At 36.7% G+C, this 18,743-nt stretch overlaps 1 long non-coding RNA gene across 1 annotated transcript in view; it reads left to right on the top strand.

Annotated features, from left to right (window-relative positions):
• Positions 1-1,651: 1,651 nt before the first annotated feature.
• The window catches only part of LOC105389016, an 81,565-nt gene continuing 64,473 nt past the window's right edge, over positions 1,652-18,743 (top strand). Inside the window, exon 1 of the long non-coding RNA XR_007268099.1 lies at positions 1,652-2,529. This is a non-coding gene — a long non-coding RNA (uncharacterized LOC105389016). The remainder of the gene's footprint in view (positions 2,530-18,743) is intronic.

The following is an 18,743-nucleotide window of genomic DNA, read 5'->3' as shown; positions in this document are numbered from 1 at the left end:
TAATAAATGCGTGAATTACCTAAACAAAAAAGTGTCAATACAAGAATAGCTTCTATTGAATACTTTGTCCTTACCTATGTATGAATCAGATTCAAAATTAAGTGATAGCTAACCCTAAAATGAGAAGAAAGTTGCATCTATTTTTTTAAATAAAACAAGTTACAAAAATACCTACATATATAACCCTAGGTAGTTTACTAGAAATTTCGTTTTAGAATGCAATTATAAACATAAAACACACTGATAAAACCGTATTAAAAACCTAACCTATCAATATTTATGGCAATTTTTTTTACATTTATCCTAGTCAACTTATAGGTAGCTAGAGCTACTATAAATAAATTATTCACTAAAACTGAAATATTATAATTTACACATAATTTTACTTAGTTAAAAATAGTATTTCAAGAAAGATAATATAACTACGGTTTTAAACGCTAAATCGATTGTTTGATTAAAATATCCCATTAAAAAAAACGGCTAATATTTTTGTGAATACCTACTTATTTCAAAGTTGTAGAGCAAAAATTGTGCAGAATGATGAGTTATGCTGTGTTTCTGATGTGAGCCATTAATTACAACACCTTTTTTGCAACCTCCAGTAGGTACAAGTATAATGCATGAGTGGAAAAAGGTGTCTAGACACTTGACTACTTTTGTAAAATTATTATTAAAAGTCAGTCGCCTTGATAGTTGTATGTCATTAAAACCGAATTACTTTGAAGCTTCGGTACCTTACCTTTTATATTTTACCAAGTTATATATTTTCTACCAATCGTAAATATCTTAAGAATTGTACTCTAATGGGATTTACTATTTGAGATTTATATCAACCTAGATGCGAGGGTTAAATTATAGAAATGATTATGAGAATGTTTAGTTACATATAGATTTAAGTTTACCTACTATTTGTTTCTGATTTTACATTAGGCTAAACTTAACATATGCATACCTACCATCGATATTAATTTAAAAGCACCCTACCAGCTATTAGTATTAACATTATAATTGAGTTAGTTAATAGTAGGTATCTACCTCTTACAGGACATGAATTTGTTACGATTTTATATGTTTTTTTTTATGAACACATTGTGTCCCACTGCTGGGAAAAGGTCTCATCCTGGGTATTTCATCTATCACTGTCCATAGCTTCCTCGTTTCATAAATGCTTACCAATGTTTTATTGATAAAATCGAATTAAATTTTAAGGTTGATGTGTCAAATTTAACCTATATTGAATATGAATAGTATACATATAAGTAGTAGTATTTTGTTTCAGTTACCACGGATTAACATACCTTAGATGGAAAAATTTACAAAAAATCCTTATACAAACATAAAATAAATAATAAGGGTAATAAATAATAATAAATAATAACCATGTCATGGTGATCGTGGTCTTTCATTGCATTAAATTTAAGTAAGTACACCCCATATTTTTAATTAAGAGTTTAAATTATAACAGTATAAGTATGAATTTCACAATATTAATTGCTATATTTAAAAAATAACATAAATTTATGAAAAAAAACAATCATTTCCTACCTATACCCATATTTCAAAAAACTTGAGGCTTAGCTTTGTGCAGTGCTTATAACTTGCCATGAGGCCAGAGACAATTTAGGTATTTAGTCAAAATGAGTATACCTACAGTGTCGGGGGCGACCGGCGATGGCTCGTTTAGGCATAAATGCGGCCGCGAGGTCGCGCGCAAGGTTACCGAGCGAGAGCCCGGCGCGCCGCCATTTCGACTACGCGAGTCGCGCGCGCGCCAGCTCCCGTCACCTCGCGGTCTACCCGGCACCCTGCACCACCCTCCGACACCCCTGCCCTGCTACACCCACCCAACAATTACAACTTAATCTCCGCCGCGGTATCCAGCCTCCTAACTAGACTTAACCGTACCGACTAACTTATCCCTTCCCATTTTCAAAAATAACCCACCCCGTTCGTTTGACATCAATCCCTGGATTGTTATCAGATTTATGTGTCACGTGTATTTTTGTAATAGCACCGGTAATTGCCTACAGTATATAGCGCGCGATATATTAATTTTTTTACTAGATTTTTCGTTCGAATATTGGAAACGTTTTCAAGAAAATTCTACTGTTGGTGTTGTATAGGAGAGTTTGATCCCTTATCGGAGCCTTGTCCTTTATTATCGGGCGTATTTTTTTTATCTGATTCGCGATTGAGTGTTTGTTTTGCGAGGGAGGAGCGCGCGCGTCGCCGCTGTGACGCGGTTAGGCCTAAATTCACGGCAAACGGCGTGGACGCGCGAATAAAATTCGCACAACTTTCGGCGAAAAGTGTCCAATAAGATTCCTATAGGCCTATTTGAATAACTGTTGGAAATCACTCTGGGGCCTACAGGGAGCATAATTAAGTTGATTTTGTTATATTTTTCGCGAATAAATATTGTTTTATTGACATTTTTGTGAAGTGATTGTGCGCGGCGATACCGCGGATTTGCAATGATCGGATGAAACTGGAGATCATGGATCATTCGAGAGATTTCATCATGGAATGGTAAGTTGCTTATTTATCTATCCTAATTTTATTATCTAACATTACATTCAATGCACTTTATTGCATTATTTGGAGACCCTGGTTCTAGCAAAGCTATAAGAAAATTTTGCGTTTATTTAGAATTATTTGTATTTTTCTATCACTTAGCAAATTATTAAGTCTGTAACCATGCCCAATACCTACGCAGTATGTTTAAAATTAAAGGAAATAATGCATACTTGCATATTTAAATAAATGCTATTGATAGGCAAAGCTCTCTATTCAGAGAGCTTCCGTGCATTAACTATAAAAGTTATGGTTATACAATACAATACTCTTTACACAAGGAAAATAATTTAAAAAACAACTTATAAACCAAAAACAAAACAGTACAAAAAGGCGGCCTTACTGCTTAAAGCAATCTCTACCAGACAAACTTTGGATGGAAGAGATAGTATGAACATATTTGGAGATAGCTGTGGTGCAAGTCTAAACAAGTACAAACGGAATCTCATATAGGACAAAAAACAATTGATTTCTTACTATTTTATTAGTAGGTATATGTAGAGTTAAGTTATACAAATACATTAGATATAATAATATATATAAATTAATCAGTAAAATATTCTTGGTAATCTCTTCATATGGCTTTACATATACCTATTATATTTTTGCTCAGTGAAAAACATAAGATATACCTAATAGAATTTGAAAAATATGATGACTTATAAAGTGCAGAAACATACCTACTGCACTGACAGTTGGATATTTATATGCACATATAGTGCCACAAACTTATCTGTTCCGGTGAGAGCGAACTAAATTGGTCCATATAATCTATGTCAATATGAAATTCATTAGTACAGTAAGTAATGAGGTATGGACCAATTTAGTTCGCTCTCACCGGAACAGATAAGTTTGTGGCACTATACTTCAATATTAATGTCACTGTAGGAGCAGTCTTGCTCCTGTGGGCTAGAGAAGCATATTTCTTTTTTTGCTCTGAGTATCTTAAAATGATAGCATAGCAGTAGAATAAGGGCCTGTTTCACAATGTCTGTATAATAGCTACCTGTGGGATAAAAGACATACTGTCACTGACCAAAACATAATTAAGTACAGAGAGTGACAGCATGTCTTTTATCCCATAGGTAGCCATTATACAGACATTGTGAAACAGACCCTTAAAGTAAGTAAAAGGCCCCAAGTAGCTGGACCTACGCCCTTAGCTGATAGTGGTTAGATGAGGAAGGACGAGGACTGATATGGCCTACTCATTATGAAGGCTTTGCATCTGTAAAAGATTATTGATTGATGTTCACAAGTAGGTAGTTAGATAATTAAAATACAAAAAATAATTGATTTGAAATTCATAACAAAAGACTGTCTTTTCAATAGCTAAAACCATTTTTTTACAGTCTTTTTTAATTAGGACCAGGAGTCTTAGGGCCTTTTGCACAAGTAAACATATTAAATCTACATTTAGTGTCAAATCTTGATTTAAGAAACGTTAACCCATGTAAAATTTATGGCTTAAATCGAGATTTAATATGTTTGTACAAGTCGCCCTTAATATTATGTATTTACTAAATAAATAGTAAAACTGACACTTTAATAAGTATATTTTTTAGGAATACATCAAGTACTTGGTTGGCAGTAAGTATTGCAAATAGGTACCTGCCTAGAGTTAAACTCATATATGGTAGTGCAAATTTATAGAGCTATAGGTACTTTAGGTATGACGTGGGTAGCCGAATCACAAGATTAAAGTGGAGATGGGCAGGACACTTGGTTAGGAGGGACGACGGCAGGTGGACTGGGGCAGTCACAGAGTGGTGGCCAAGAACTGGCAAACGAGGAATAGGCAGACCGCCGGCGCGATAGTCTGATGACATTGTTAAGGTGGCCGGTAGACACTGGACTAGACTCGCACAGGACCGGAAGAGATGGCGTGATATCAGGGAAGAGGATTATACCCAGCAGTGGGCAGATACGGGCTGATAATGATGATGATGATGATAGGTACTTTGGTCTAAATAATTTTAATACGTATTTCAAAGAGACATTATTAAAGCTTCGAAAGCATTATCAGTAAATCATTTATAAAATACTTCTATTGGTTTGTAGGTTCTTACCGTAATGGTGGTAGTAAGAGTAATAATGACAGGGACAACGAAATGTAGCACCTCTTGAAAATTCAAATTCAAATCATTATCATTATCCATAATTAGTGTTACTTACATAAAAATGGCGTTGTAGGTACTGTTATATGATATAATCAATACTTGCATATAAATAATAATTATTTTTTACTTAAAATAGTTTTGGTACTTAGCTACTAACTATCGAATGAACCATCGAATAATTACTATGGAGAGTTATGCATCTTTTTACAGGATGTTGCAAAAATTTTCATTTATTTTATTTATTTATAGATAACCAACAGCGTTACGAAGTACATAAGGAGTGTGATAAGGCCAATAATAGGTATCCTTAAGTGTATATAAAAATACAATGTTAAACAGGGTGCACATAATATAACTGCATTAATATTATGTAGGTACTTAAAGAAAGAAAAGGTAAGAACTTACTAACTTAAATAAACTAACATGTAGTAACATGTAGCTTTCGGCTTAGTATATCCTTTTTGCAACACCCTGTAGATAAGATCATCTCTGTGACAGTTCATAATTTGCACCTTCTTGTGGAATATCTTTAAAACCGTAAAATTCAAAACGTCACAGGAATCATCTTAGCTGAAATGAACAGTACTTGACCAGTTTCCAAACTAATTTTATCGATAAGGTTGTACTACAAGTAATTCTTTACTAATAACGTAGAAAAAAATATAGAGGCGTGCGGTCTATGTAAAAAATAAAATCATTTACGTAGGTATTAAATTTTGGCACTGAATGTGTTAATAAAATTTTTACAAAGTTAGTTTTGCTTTATTTTGGCGTAGTGAAGTAAGTATGCAGTTTAGTGATAATTGAAATTGTATTTGCATTATGTTTGAGTTTACTGTGCTGCTGAGAAAATGGGTTAAGTAATGGAACTTAGCTCGAAACAATATTACAAAGGATCCAAAAATGCCTGTAAGTAAATTATTGCTACCATAACCTCCAAAAGGTATTTATACCTACTTACTTATTTTCCCATATTATTAACCTCTTTTTTGACAAAAAGTATTGTAAAACAACGTGTGATACACGTGCAAAAAGTTTTTATAAATATTGATGTTTTTATTAAATTTTTAAAATACATTTAATAAAATTCAAAATCCAGCAATATTGCAAAAATTATGTGGTATCGCTATCCTCCGCTAGATGGCAGGAACTACACTTTGAACATTAATTATTTATAGTTGCGATAATTTACCAATTTCACCCTTATCATATCATATCAATATCACCTATCACTAGTGGGAATGATGAAATAGTTTTGTGCGTCCAAGTTTATATCGATCAATGATACATTTCTTCGTGAATAAAATAACCTGCTAGCCAAGATTCCAGTCAACACATTTATAGCTTACTAGCTGTTCCCGCGAGCTTCGCTTCGCCTTTAAAAGTTTTCCCGTGGGAATTCTGGGATATAAAGTAGCCTGTGTTCTTTCTCAGGGTCAAGACCATATTTAAACCAAATTTCATTCACGTTCAGTAGTTTAGGCGTGAAAGAGTAACAGACAGAGAGACACAGTTAGTTACTTTCGCATTTATAATATTAGGGGCCGTCCATTAATCACGTGAGGTCGTTTTTCTCATTTTTTGACCCCCCCCTCCCCCTTGGTGATATTTGGTGAGGTTTGGAACCACCCCCCCCCCCCTGGATCACGTGTATTTTTTGGAAGTCTATGTAAAAGCTATTTTTGACTAGAAAAAATATACTTAACTTGATATAAAAATATACTTAACATAAAAAATATCATACTTAGTTAGGATGTCTACCATCTACAATCATAAATGCTTAGTTAGTCTTGACTTTAATAAATGGATAGAAATAGGCCACGGGGTAATAACAACCAACCCGCCCAAAAGTAAGTGTTTGAATATTTATACGGAGATCTTGTTGATAAAGAAAAGAATAATTTTACAAAATAAAAAGAAGGGTGCATTCTTATCTAGGATTGGACTAGACAGATTATCTAGTAAATAGGCTAAGCTAGGGGAGATTTCAAGTTATGACAAATAGGTAAAGTAGGTACATAAGTATATTATTGTGATACGTACTTATGTTTTTTGTACGGATAAAATGTAGGGAATTTTATGTAGATAGATAGATATACAGAGCAAATTGTCTATGTAGTAGGTACCCACCTATGTGTAGATTTATAGAGTCTGGCTACACGCTAACTTTGCAACGGCTAAAATAGGTTTTTTTTCTGTAAGTATCTAATAGCCCTGAACGACGAAGAATAAGACGTGCCACGATCTACAGGAGTTGCAAAAGTGGTATAGTACCTAAGCCGAAATACTTGGCTCATCAGGGGGTCACCCTGAAAAACCTTTGAAAAAAATCGTAGGAATAAAGTTTTTCAGAATTACTTACACTTACACCAATTTCTAAAAAGATCTGTCATTATCATACTCGCCCTAAAAGTACTTGTTCACAATAAATATGATGAAACATATCTAAATGACAATGAAGGGCCTGTTTCAATTTAAATAAAAATATAGCGACCGCATGGGAGTGACCTTGGGGCTTCTTACACTTAATATAATAATCCCTACATTAGGGATGAACTTGTTGAGACACACAACACAAGTTCAAGATGATTCCACCGTCATTTGCATGATAAGTTGTCAGTTGCTGGGTGCTAATTCCATGCAACTTGTGTCCTTGGGTACCTAAGTAGCAAATTAAAAAATCTATTCGTTAATTATGTTAAAATTGTCTCTTCCATCCAAAGGTTGTCTGGTAGAGATTGCTTTAAGCAATAAGACCGCCTTTTTGTACTATGTTATATATAAGTTGTGATTTTGTAATGTTTTCTTTAATGGTGCAAAATAAAGAGTATTTTATTCTATTCTATTCCCCACACTTCCAACCAAGAAAGTTTCTGAAGGAGTTTGAATAGGGAACGCCAATTATTTTTCGCGAAATTTACAAATTCACCAAGGACAAAAGTTAGAATGTCGAAATCTTAGAATGACCTACTATATCACCCAAAAAAAAGTCCGAAGCACAACACCCTGTATAATATGTAAGTACATTTCAACACGATCAATAAGTATGTAGAATTTGTGTTTTGATTATGAGAGTGAACAGCTATCCTAACTATACAGGGTGTGGCAAAAAGGGTATACTAAGCCGAAAGCTACATGTGCAGCATGGTATATCTAAGCCTGAAATTAAAATCAGAATTTGAAAATTCGCGAAAAAAAAATTTTATTTTCCATAGAAACTTTGTTGGTCACGTGACTTTTTACTATGGGAAAATATTTTTTTTTTCGCGAATTTCCAAATTCTGATTTCAGATTCGGGCTTAGATATACCATGCTGCACATGTAGGTTTCGGCTTAGTATACCAATTTTGCAACATCCTGTATATACTAAAATTATATAAAATTATTAAAACTATAATAATATAATATATATAATAATAATATATAATATATTACTATAAATGCGAAAGTAACTGTGTCTGTCTGTCTGTCTGTCTTTTACTCTTTCACGCCAAAACTACTGAACGGATTTGAATGAAATTTGGTATACATACGGTCTAGACCCTGGGAAAGAACATAGGCTACTTTTTATCCCGGAATTCCCACGGGAAAACTTTTTAAGGCGAAGCGAAGCTCGCGGGAACAGCTAGTATTTTAATACAAACTAGACGGAGTGTCAGTGCAAATAAACGTCCCGCCAAATAACACCCCACTTCCACCACTGAGCTCTTATTTTGAATCAGTTCGGTCAGGAGATTTGTGACTGTGATTTGGTGTTGGCACTTTCTGTTGCGAAGTTAGCGTTGTCGCACTCTATGTGCACAGATGCATCCCCTGCAATATGAAACAACTTGTGATAAGCTTGAGCAACTTACAACTTTCCTACTACTGTTTAACGATCCTACCAGCGGTTCTCAATCTTTAGTTTTCATTGGACATGTTGTGCTTGTAAATTCTAACAGTTTAAACCATACCGATATTCGAATACTTATTACTAAAATGTCAAGAAGCGTGGTATTGTGAAGTACTTACAAAGAGCCCTTGCAAACTTTGCAAATACTTACGTCATTTTTACTTTCATTCTTTTTTGCTAAGACATTTTATTATTAGTTAGGTACATAAAATCTTTTTAGTAAGATTATGAAAAAAAGTGTTTTATCAAAAGTGGCTACATTTAGGCCAGCTACCGTACCACCACTGACACATGAGCAATTAAACCTTTTTTCACGGGGAAGGACATCTGACAGGACCCTTATTACATTCCTATAAGGGTGGTTTTTGTTTGTATCAGATGTCTTTCCCGGTGAAAAAAGATATAGGTAAAAGTCCATAGACAGCGTCGCTCGACTATCAAACATCTAACAAATCCATAAAAGTTACTTCAGATTTGACAAGCGAGCGACGCTACTTATTGATTGTTATTAAATATGTGGGGACATCTCACACACGGCCATCCGACCCCAAGCTAGGCAGGACCTGTGTTATGGGTGTCGGACAGCTGATATATCTACACAAATACATAGATAGATAGATACTAAATATAAATATCAACACCCAAGACCCAAGTACAAATATCTGTCTTTAATAAATATCTGCCCCAGCCGGGAATCGAACCCGGGACCTTCGGCATAGCAGTCAGGGCCACTAACCACTACGCCATTCGGTCGTCTATCAAACATCTAACGAATCCATAGAAGTTACTTCAGATTTGACAAGTGAGCGACGCTACTTATTGATTGATTGGTTTTGGTAACCCCACTGGTAGGTTAGGTACATAGTTTGGGGGCCAGTGCTGGTGCGTGTGACGTCACCAGACGGTTTTTTTCTCGTCTCCTCACCAAGGTCCTGCGGCACGTGGAAACCACGTTTGTGTCCAGCATTTTGAGTTCTTTTTTATAGTAATTTGTAAAAAATACTTAAAAACTTTCTTTTTGAAAAATACTCATTTATATAGCTCCTAGTTAGTAGATAGACTAATGTCAAAGTTCAATCCCTAGACGAAACATAAAGAACTGTGAAATTTTGTTTAGGATATCGAATAAAGTTAATTTGCGACTATATTGTACCTAAATGTGGATCACTAGATTATGAGTATTTTGTTTATCAAGAGCATGAATTGCTATTATACAGGGTGTCGTAAAAAGGCTACACTAAGCCGAAAGGGGGTGCCCTTTTTGTAATAAGTACCCTGTACCTGGAAAGAAATCCTAACTAATCCTAACTAATATTATAAATGTGAAAGTAACTGTGTATGTCTGTCTGTTACTCTTTCACGCCAAAACTACTGAACGGATGAGAATGTAATTTGGTATACATATGGTCTACACCCTGAAAAAGAACATAGGCTACTTTTTATCCCGGAATTCCCACGGGAAAACTTTTTAAGGCGAAGCGAAGCTGGCGGGAACAGCTAGTAAGAAATAAAAACGTTTTCATTGTCATAATCAGACGATAGCAGTCCACTGCTGGACGTAGGCCTCTCCCATAGCATGCCACTGGATGAGAGCCAGCCAGCTTTCCGCATCCAATCGTTACCAGCCAACACTTCGCTAGTTGTCAACGTTTTAAAATTTCCAAAACTTTTTTATTATTTATCACCAGTAGATTAGATTAATTACCTATATTTATATCTCTTTCTCTGTATAAATGTAAATTAACATTGCTGTCTAAGACAAATAAAGGTTTTCTTTCTTTCTTTAAAACCTGTTCCTTTTTGACTTTTTAAGTACTTACAAGACTATTTTAGCATCACCTTGAATTTCTTATTAAGTACTTCCGTGATGAGTGAAATGGGGGAATCACCGTATCATATCTAGCAGTAGGTATTAGATATACCTACCTAATCAGATATTATTATATTACCTAGATACAGTGGGGTCACTGTATGTGACGTTCGTTCGTTTTTCGTCAGCATAGAGTTACCCTCCTACATACATACATACATACATCCATCCTGACGTCCCTCAGCAGGGACAAAGGGCCTTGAGAAGATTTCTCCATCTGGCTCGATCTTGGGCAGCGGCTGCGAGATCCTCCCACTTCATTCCCACAACTTTTGCCTTTCACAGAACGTCGCCAGGTTGTTTTTGGGCAGCCCCGTTTACGTTTTCCGGTTGGCTGCCAGCTGAGCACTTGCTTCGACGGGAATTCTTCGGGTCTTCTGAGGGTATGACCCAGCCACCTCCATTTTCTTGTGAGGATTTCCTGTTCGATGGGTTTCTGCTTAGTCAGCCTCAAAACACGAGAAGAGAGAGAGAGAGAGTAACTCTCCTGGTTGTTGCTAAACGGGTATACCTAAGTCGGAATGGAGTGAGTCAAGGGGAGTCATTCTAAATACACTGTGAAAATTCTAAAAAAAAAAAAAAAACACGCACTCACGCCTTGTACTAATGTACTCCCTTGCGGGGTAGACAGAGGTGCATTGCTGCACCCACTTTTCGCCAGAGTGTTATGTTAGTCCCAATGTAATAGGGGGCGGGCCTATTGCCATTTTACGGGCACATCCAAGACCCGAGAACAAATATCTGTGTTTAAACAAATATCTGCCCCAGCCGGGAATCGAACCCGGGACCATCGGCTCAGTAGTCAGGTCACTACGCCATTCGGTCGTCAAACCGAAAATTCTATTAAGTAATTTAAAAAATCTCGAAAAAAAGAACACTTACTTATGTATTGAAACTTTGACGGTCACGTGACTTATTACTTAGGAGTACTTAGATTGTTTATGTTAAAATTGAAACTTATATCCAAAGGTTGTCTGGTAGAGATTGCTTCAAGCTGTAAGGCCGCCCTTTTATGTTTTATTTAGAAGTTGTTATTTTGTTAAATATATACATACTTACTTACTTGGTCGTACTTAGTCATTGTGCAAAATAAAGAGTATCCTATTCAATTATATATTTTTTTCCCGAAATTCCAAACTGGTGTACTTAGAGCAAAATTTACTCAGCATGACCCTCTGAGTCACCCTATTTCGACAACACCCTGTATAAATAATTTTCCTTGAGATCGTGGGCAGTATCAGCGCCAGTGATAGTGTTCAGTCGGTATTATCACAAATTGCTGATAAAATGTCTTCATATTGTGAATTATTTAGCGCAGTTTTGTTGACGCGCCGCTGTGTCTAACAAAGACGGTATTTAGGTAGGTATACTTACTGCCAATTTCTCCATAGTCGGTTAGAGCATAACCAGGTATTAGTGGTTGATTTTTGACACATCTGTCAAGAATTTTATATGGAAATGACGTATAATTGATTAACCAATCCGTGGCGGTTGGATAACCGACTATGGAGATATTGGCATTGGCACTTACCTACATGTTTTTGTTAAATGACAAATAGGTACATTGGGCACTAACTCGATAACCTTAACCAACGTTAAAAACCCCAAACATTATTAAATGCCTTTTTCTTTATTTCATCATCAACCCGTACCTAATGGCCAGGATAATAAATAATAGGCTTCTCGCTAGGAGCGCCACAGCCCTCTGTCCTCGACCTTCCTAATCTATTATTTTAAATCATTACTTAGATAATTTATCATCTAGATTTATGTTCAAAATTTCTATGGTAGAGTTTTTTTTACCACATTGTTACGTTGAATATATTTTTAACCTAAAAAATTGTATAGACCTAGACAAAAATATATATATTATCTAGGAGGAAATATTTTTACAAAAAAAAAACATAGCTCCTTTCCAAAATAAAAAGTTGTTCAAACGGGCCGAGCCTGCTGTACACGAAAAAGGGACTCATAATGTGAGACAAAAAATGAAAAAAGAGATCGCGTCATTTTCCCCCCATTCTATTGTGTTCTGTCAAAAATAAATCAAAATCAAACGCGGAATTGCAACGCTGCACTCCCATTGGTCAACGCTTTTTCGTCTAACGCTGGGGGACGCGGCAAAGGTCTCTATATCTATGCAGCCATACGTAAAAAAATATACATAGAGGTATGTTGCAAGTTTTATCTATGGTATCCGGTTTCTAGGATAGATAACTTGTAAATAGAACTGGTTGAGCGAAGGGCCCCTAGCCGGCCAATAGGAGGCCGAGATTACGATGTTTGTTTTTTTTCTGGCAGTTTGTGCTTGGGTCTAGTGGCCAGGTAGGAATTCGAGGTAGTTTTTTTTTTCAAGTTAGATTTATGTGTGTCGAAGAAAATAGTTACTAGGTGGGTATTGGGTTGAATAGATTGTGGGTTACATGTAGTACTTAATCGTTTTTAAATAATTTACTTACTTCCGAAATATTTATATCATTTTATATTCATAGTTTGTAAATGTATTTTGGACTAAGTAATCGATATTATTTATTATTTATGACTTATTTTAAAGTTTCTTATTAGGCATTAAGTTTCAAAACACATGAGTGCAGAAGATGGTAAGACCCTATCATTTTATTTAAGTAGGTACTTATAATCATATTCAGTTCACGCAATACCTATCTAGGTACACTAGGTCCAAACTAGGTCTTTATCAGTGCCTGGATTATCAGACGGCCTCACATTATCTCTCCGTATTGGGAACACGAATATTGATAAAAATAGATTAAATATATCGTGAAGGACAAAGAAATTTGCATTTTTGAGATAGGAAACGATTTGGCTCCATGATGTAGGTATTAGGGCATGCAATACCGGAACAATTTTCAATACCGGTATTGAGTTCCGGTATTACAACTCAATACCGGGATTCCGGTATTAATACCGGTATTAGAATTCCTTGTAATAAATCGCATATACTGTGTTTAAAGGTCGTATACGTCTAAATAAAACAAGGAAATGCAATCATATTCTGTGTTTTGTTGTAGATTTTTACGAGAATTAAGTTTTAGAGTTTAATTTTAGAATAAATTATTTTTTTACATCCGGTGTCCGTTTACGCATGGTAGACAGTAGATTTCTAGCAGCCGAAAACTGCATTAAACGGTTGGGAACAAGTGCGCTTTCACAGTATATAGGAAGGAACACAAGGCTAACTAAATCTTAATCGCTTTATTTACTTATAGCCTAAAAAAGTCCAATTCCGGTATTACTTCAATACCGGTATTAACTTTCAATACCGGTATTGAAAAAAGCGGAAATTTTGTCCGGGATACCGGTATTGCGGTATTGCATGCCCTAGTAGGTATAAGTATACTAGGGTACATTCGCACTTAGTGTATTTAGATATAAATACTTATTTTGTCAAAGTTGTCAACAGTGAGCGATAGAAGGCTGATGATGATGATGATGATGATGAATCAAGTCATATAGCTCGTGCTATATTTTACAAAGCATAAAAAAATAAAATATCATACACGATTTAATAGTATCTACATAAAAAGATAAAATTTTTGTTTACAAGAAGCCCCTGAGTCACTCGTTACTAAATGTTTCCTACACTCCTTATAAGTACTTCAATACTTACCTACGTCTACTACTTTTGCTACACCCTGTGTATAAAGCCGCGTACAGACCGGCCCAACGAGCGCCAACGAACGTTTTTCGTTGACCTTCGTTGCTGCAATCTGCCCTGTATTATGTATGACTAGCTGTGCCCGCGAGCTTCGCTTCGCCTTAAAAAGTTTTCCCTAGGGAATTCCGGGATAAAAAGTAGCCTATGTTCTTTCTCAGGGTCTAGAGTCTAGACCATATGTATACCAAATTTCATTCAAATCCGTTCAGTAGTTTTGGCGTGAAAGAGTAACAGACAGACAGACAGAAAGACAGACAGACACAGTTACTTTCACATTTATAATATTAGTTAGGATAAATATCCATCGTTGGGATAACCGTTGGCGTTCGTTGGGCGTTCGTTGGCCCGGTAGGTACGCGGCTTTAGGGACACAAGATTGAGAACCATTGCGTTCTTAAAATCATAAATAACTGCCTACTTTTAATTGCAATGTCCACAAAAATAAGTCGACTAACTTTCAAATCAAACAATTTAAACTTTTAAAAATCTTGTTCTCTTTCTCAAATTCATTTGTTATCTGCATTTCTGAACGAAATTCTTGCAATGCTGCCAACGTCAGGATCTATGCCAAATTTTTTTTTTTTGCAAGTAAGTAATAAAAATTGAGGCAATTTATTTGTCGGGTGTGTCTTCTTGGAAAAGACTTTTCCAAATGGGTGTGTCAAATTTATTAATATTGTAACGAAATAAGTAAGAATCTAATCCCAATATGGATTTATGAGTGAAAGAAGAGTACAATTTCAATGTTACAAGTCAGCTAGGTCTTCTAAATAAATAAAAAAAACTAGGCCAAAAGACGACTCTCATCAACGAGTCAACAAAACACTCGGGGTAGTTATCATCACGACCCATCACGTCCCCACTGCTGGGGCACGGGTCTCCTTCCAATGAAGGAAGGGTTTAGGCCTAGTCCACCACGCTGGCCTAGTGCGGGTTGACATATCTCTGACCCCAACACAAGCAAGCTTGTGCTGAGAGCAAGCTTGTGCTGAGAGCGGGGTAGGTAGTTAACATTACTTTAATAACGCAAAAAAAAATAGGATCAGTCAGTTTTTGAGGTACGCTACCACAAACAGATACACCGAACAGATACAAATACACGTTAAACTTATAGCACCCCTCTTTGTCAGGGATTAAAAATGTACTTCAATGTTCTTATACATTTTACACCGACTAAAATACCTAGTACCTACCTAAGTAGTTAAGAACTCAGACCCTATATAGACACAACACGAGTAAAGCCACACACAAATGCCGGTGCAGTCGCTAAAAGCGTTATCTTCCAGCAAACCTTCGCGAAGTCTTCCGTCTGTAACAAAGTGTAAGGACGAAGTTTCACCACTGCTCGTCGAGATACTGTGGTGGAGAGGCGCGGTGCACTGTGGAGTGAGTGGTGCGAGCGAGAAGCGACGAGCGATTTCATAAGCGGACGCGATTTTGTTGAAAGGCTGTCTGATGATTTACAGCTCATAATAATGGAGATTTAAAATAGCTTTAATTGCAGTTGTACATTTAGTAGCAATAAGGTTTATTATCATATATGGTAGTTTATCATCATCAGACAGCCTTTCCGGAAGAGTGCCGCCCATTTGCAAGGCACTCAAAAGGCAAGTCAAACAAATGAGTCACTCCACATTAAATCTGATGGACATGTGCACTTAATGCTACAAGAATTTTCTACCAATTACTGCATAAGGGGCCGTCCATTAATCACGTGAGGTCGTTTTTCTCATTTTTTGACCCCCCCCTCCCCCCTGGTGATATTTGGTGAGGTTTGGGACCAACCCCCCCTCCCCCCACATGGATCACGTGTATTTTTTTGGAAGTCTATGTAAAGGCAATTTTTGACTATAAAAAAAATAGGTCATGCTAGAATATCGTTAAAATTTTTGCGCTGTCCAAAATATCGGTTCAGAAATTCCCAATTTTTGACAAAAAATTAATACACGTGATGTCTAACGAGAACCCCCCCTCCCCCCTTGTGATGTTTCGTGAGGTTTTCAGTACCCCCTCCCCCCCCCCTTTGAGCCTCACGTGATTAATGGACGGCCCCTAAGGTACAAAAAGCAGAATGTATAATTGTAAAATAATCCTATCCTCCTAACCCACTTATGCCTACTGTTCCTTTAAACATGTCAAAAAAGTTACATAAATATAAGTTTACTGACAAGTAGTTAAAATTTATATTTCATTGGCATTTTTCGGATTTTTTGTTATTCCCGTAATAAGTGGGCTAATATTATGAAAGAAGGCGAAAGTTTTTGAGTATGTGAGTATGTTTGTTACTTTTTCACGTCAAAACGGCTTAACTAATTTTAATGAGTTAGCAGACACCCAGGGTTGACACTGCTACTTTTTATCGCGGAATTCCCACGGGATTTTTTAAGGCGAAGCGAAGCTCGCGGGTTTAGCTAGTAATAAATAAAAATAATACGATTGCATTAATACTTCATCATCGACCCATGACGTCCCTACTGCTGGGGCATGGGTCTCCTTCCAATGAAGGAAGGGTTTAGGCCTAGTCTACGCTGGCCTAGTGCGGGTTGGTGGACCTCAACACAAGCAAGCTTGTGCTGAGAGAGCATTAATACTTAACACAATTATTCTCGCTCTCGCTTATATCCCTTAACTTGTGCCACCCGCCCCCGAGACGAGGTCAGCGCCCCCGTGGCGGCCGCTATTTGCACTAAACTCGCTAATTCCACGTCTCGCACAAACTAACCTGAATTTAGCGAGAACATCACTGGAGTTACAACGCTCACTCGCTGTAAGCCCTGGCTGGGTAGGCAGGGGTGCGTTGAGGCACTCACGTTTAGCCTGCAGGCTCACTTTAGGCTCCAAGATAAAGATGACACAGATACACAGACATGTTAAACTTATACTTAACACCCCTTTTTCCGTCGGGAGACTCGGGAGGATAAAAAAAAACTATTTTATGCACAATGCACATCGCACACAAACAGAAACAGTTTCACACACATAGAAACAAAAACATAGCAATAAGTATAGCATAATATCACAATCGGCGCACTTATTAATAAAAGTAGTCTCTTCCAGAGAACCGCATAAGTATCTAGATAGGGAAAATTAAGTTAAGAAAATGGGTAACCCGGTAACGAACCCGGGACCCCTCACACTATTCAGAATTCAGAATATTCACTATTAGAAATTCAGGAATTAGAATAGGCACAATATTCAGATATAATAAATGTCATACTTAGAAGAAATATGTTAATTTTAAAGGAGTATTGAAACGATTTCAGTGTAGACAAAAACAGGCAGATATAGGTAGCTCAAAGATTTACTAATTATTGTTAAGTAGGAACATTTTGTTTTTGTGTACTTAGGTATAGGTAGGCTACACTAAAATACCCGATTATAAACCACCAGTTAATGCTTAATACAACTTTCATCGACCACCTAAAAAACCTCTTACTTACTGCACCACGTACCTACCCCGTTGTTTACTGTCACCCCCTGGATTTAGGCAGGGGGGGGGGGGTGCAGGGTGCCGGGGGGGGGGGCTGTATCGACCCGGTGCAGCTCGCGGGGAGGTCTGGAGTCTAGACTTCAGACGCGATGCGTGTGGAGGCGGTAGGGTTGCCACGAGTTGTTTGTTAGTGAGTTACATCCTGAGAGTACATAGGTACATAGGTCTCTTTATTGGTATGGTAAACCAAAAATAATACTAAAATTGTAGTCAAGTTGTAGGTAATTTTGTAGCCTACAAAAGGCGTTCTTATCACTTACTGCCAGTTTCAATACTCTATCTATCGTACTCAACATTGTATGAAAGTAATTAATATAATATAATAAAAAAATATAGTGACGTTTACCAGTTTACCTACGTCGATAAAAGTACCGTGCAGCCGGGACAGGTTCAATAAAGAACCAAACACAATTATTCACATCAGATAATTTTCGTCCGAATTAGCTGTTTCGTTTAAAAACTTGGCAACGGACATCGTTGCAATCCGAGACATTTCTCTTGAGGCCAGACACATAACATCCTAACTAATATTATAAATCCGAAAGTAACTGTGTCTGTCTGTCTGTCTGTTACGCTTTCACGCCAAAACTAATCAACGGATTTGAATGAAATTTGGTATACATATGGTATAGACCCTGGGAAATAACATAGGCTAGTTTTTATCCCGGAATTCCCACGGGAAAACTTTTTAAGGCGAAGCGAAGCTCGCGGGAACAGCTAGTAATATAATAATCCTAACTAATATTATAAATGCGAAAGTAACTGTGTCTGTCTGTCTGTCTGTCTGTCTGTCTGTCTGTCTGTCTGTCTGTTACTCTTTCACGCCAAAACTACTGAACGGATTTGAATGAAATTTGGTATACATACGGCCTAGACCCCGAGAAAGAACATAGGCTACTTTTTATCCCGGAATTCCCACGGGAAAACTTTTGAAGGTGAAGCGAAGCTCGCGGGAACAGCCAGTATACAATAATAATATACAGTAATCATCTACATACATACATACCTATATGAGTAAACTTACTTATGTTGGTGTAACATTTCGGCTCAGGTCAACGGCCTCTAAATTTGCCTGCACTAAATGCAACATTTTCGATCGAATGTATGTAATGTAGAGATAC

Source organism: Plutella xylostella, chromosome 30 (assembly GCF_932276165.1).
Source record: "Plutella xylostella chromosome 30, ilPluXylo3.1, whole genome shotgun sequence".
NCBI lineage: Eukaryota > Metazoa > Arthropoda > Insecta > Lepidoptera > Plutellidae > Plutella > Plutella xylostella.
Note: the sequence above shows the minus strand (reverse complement) of the source record. Positions and strands in the feature narration are given on the sequence as shown.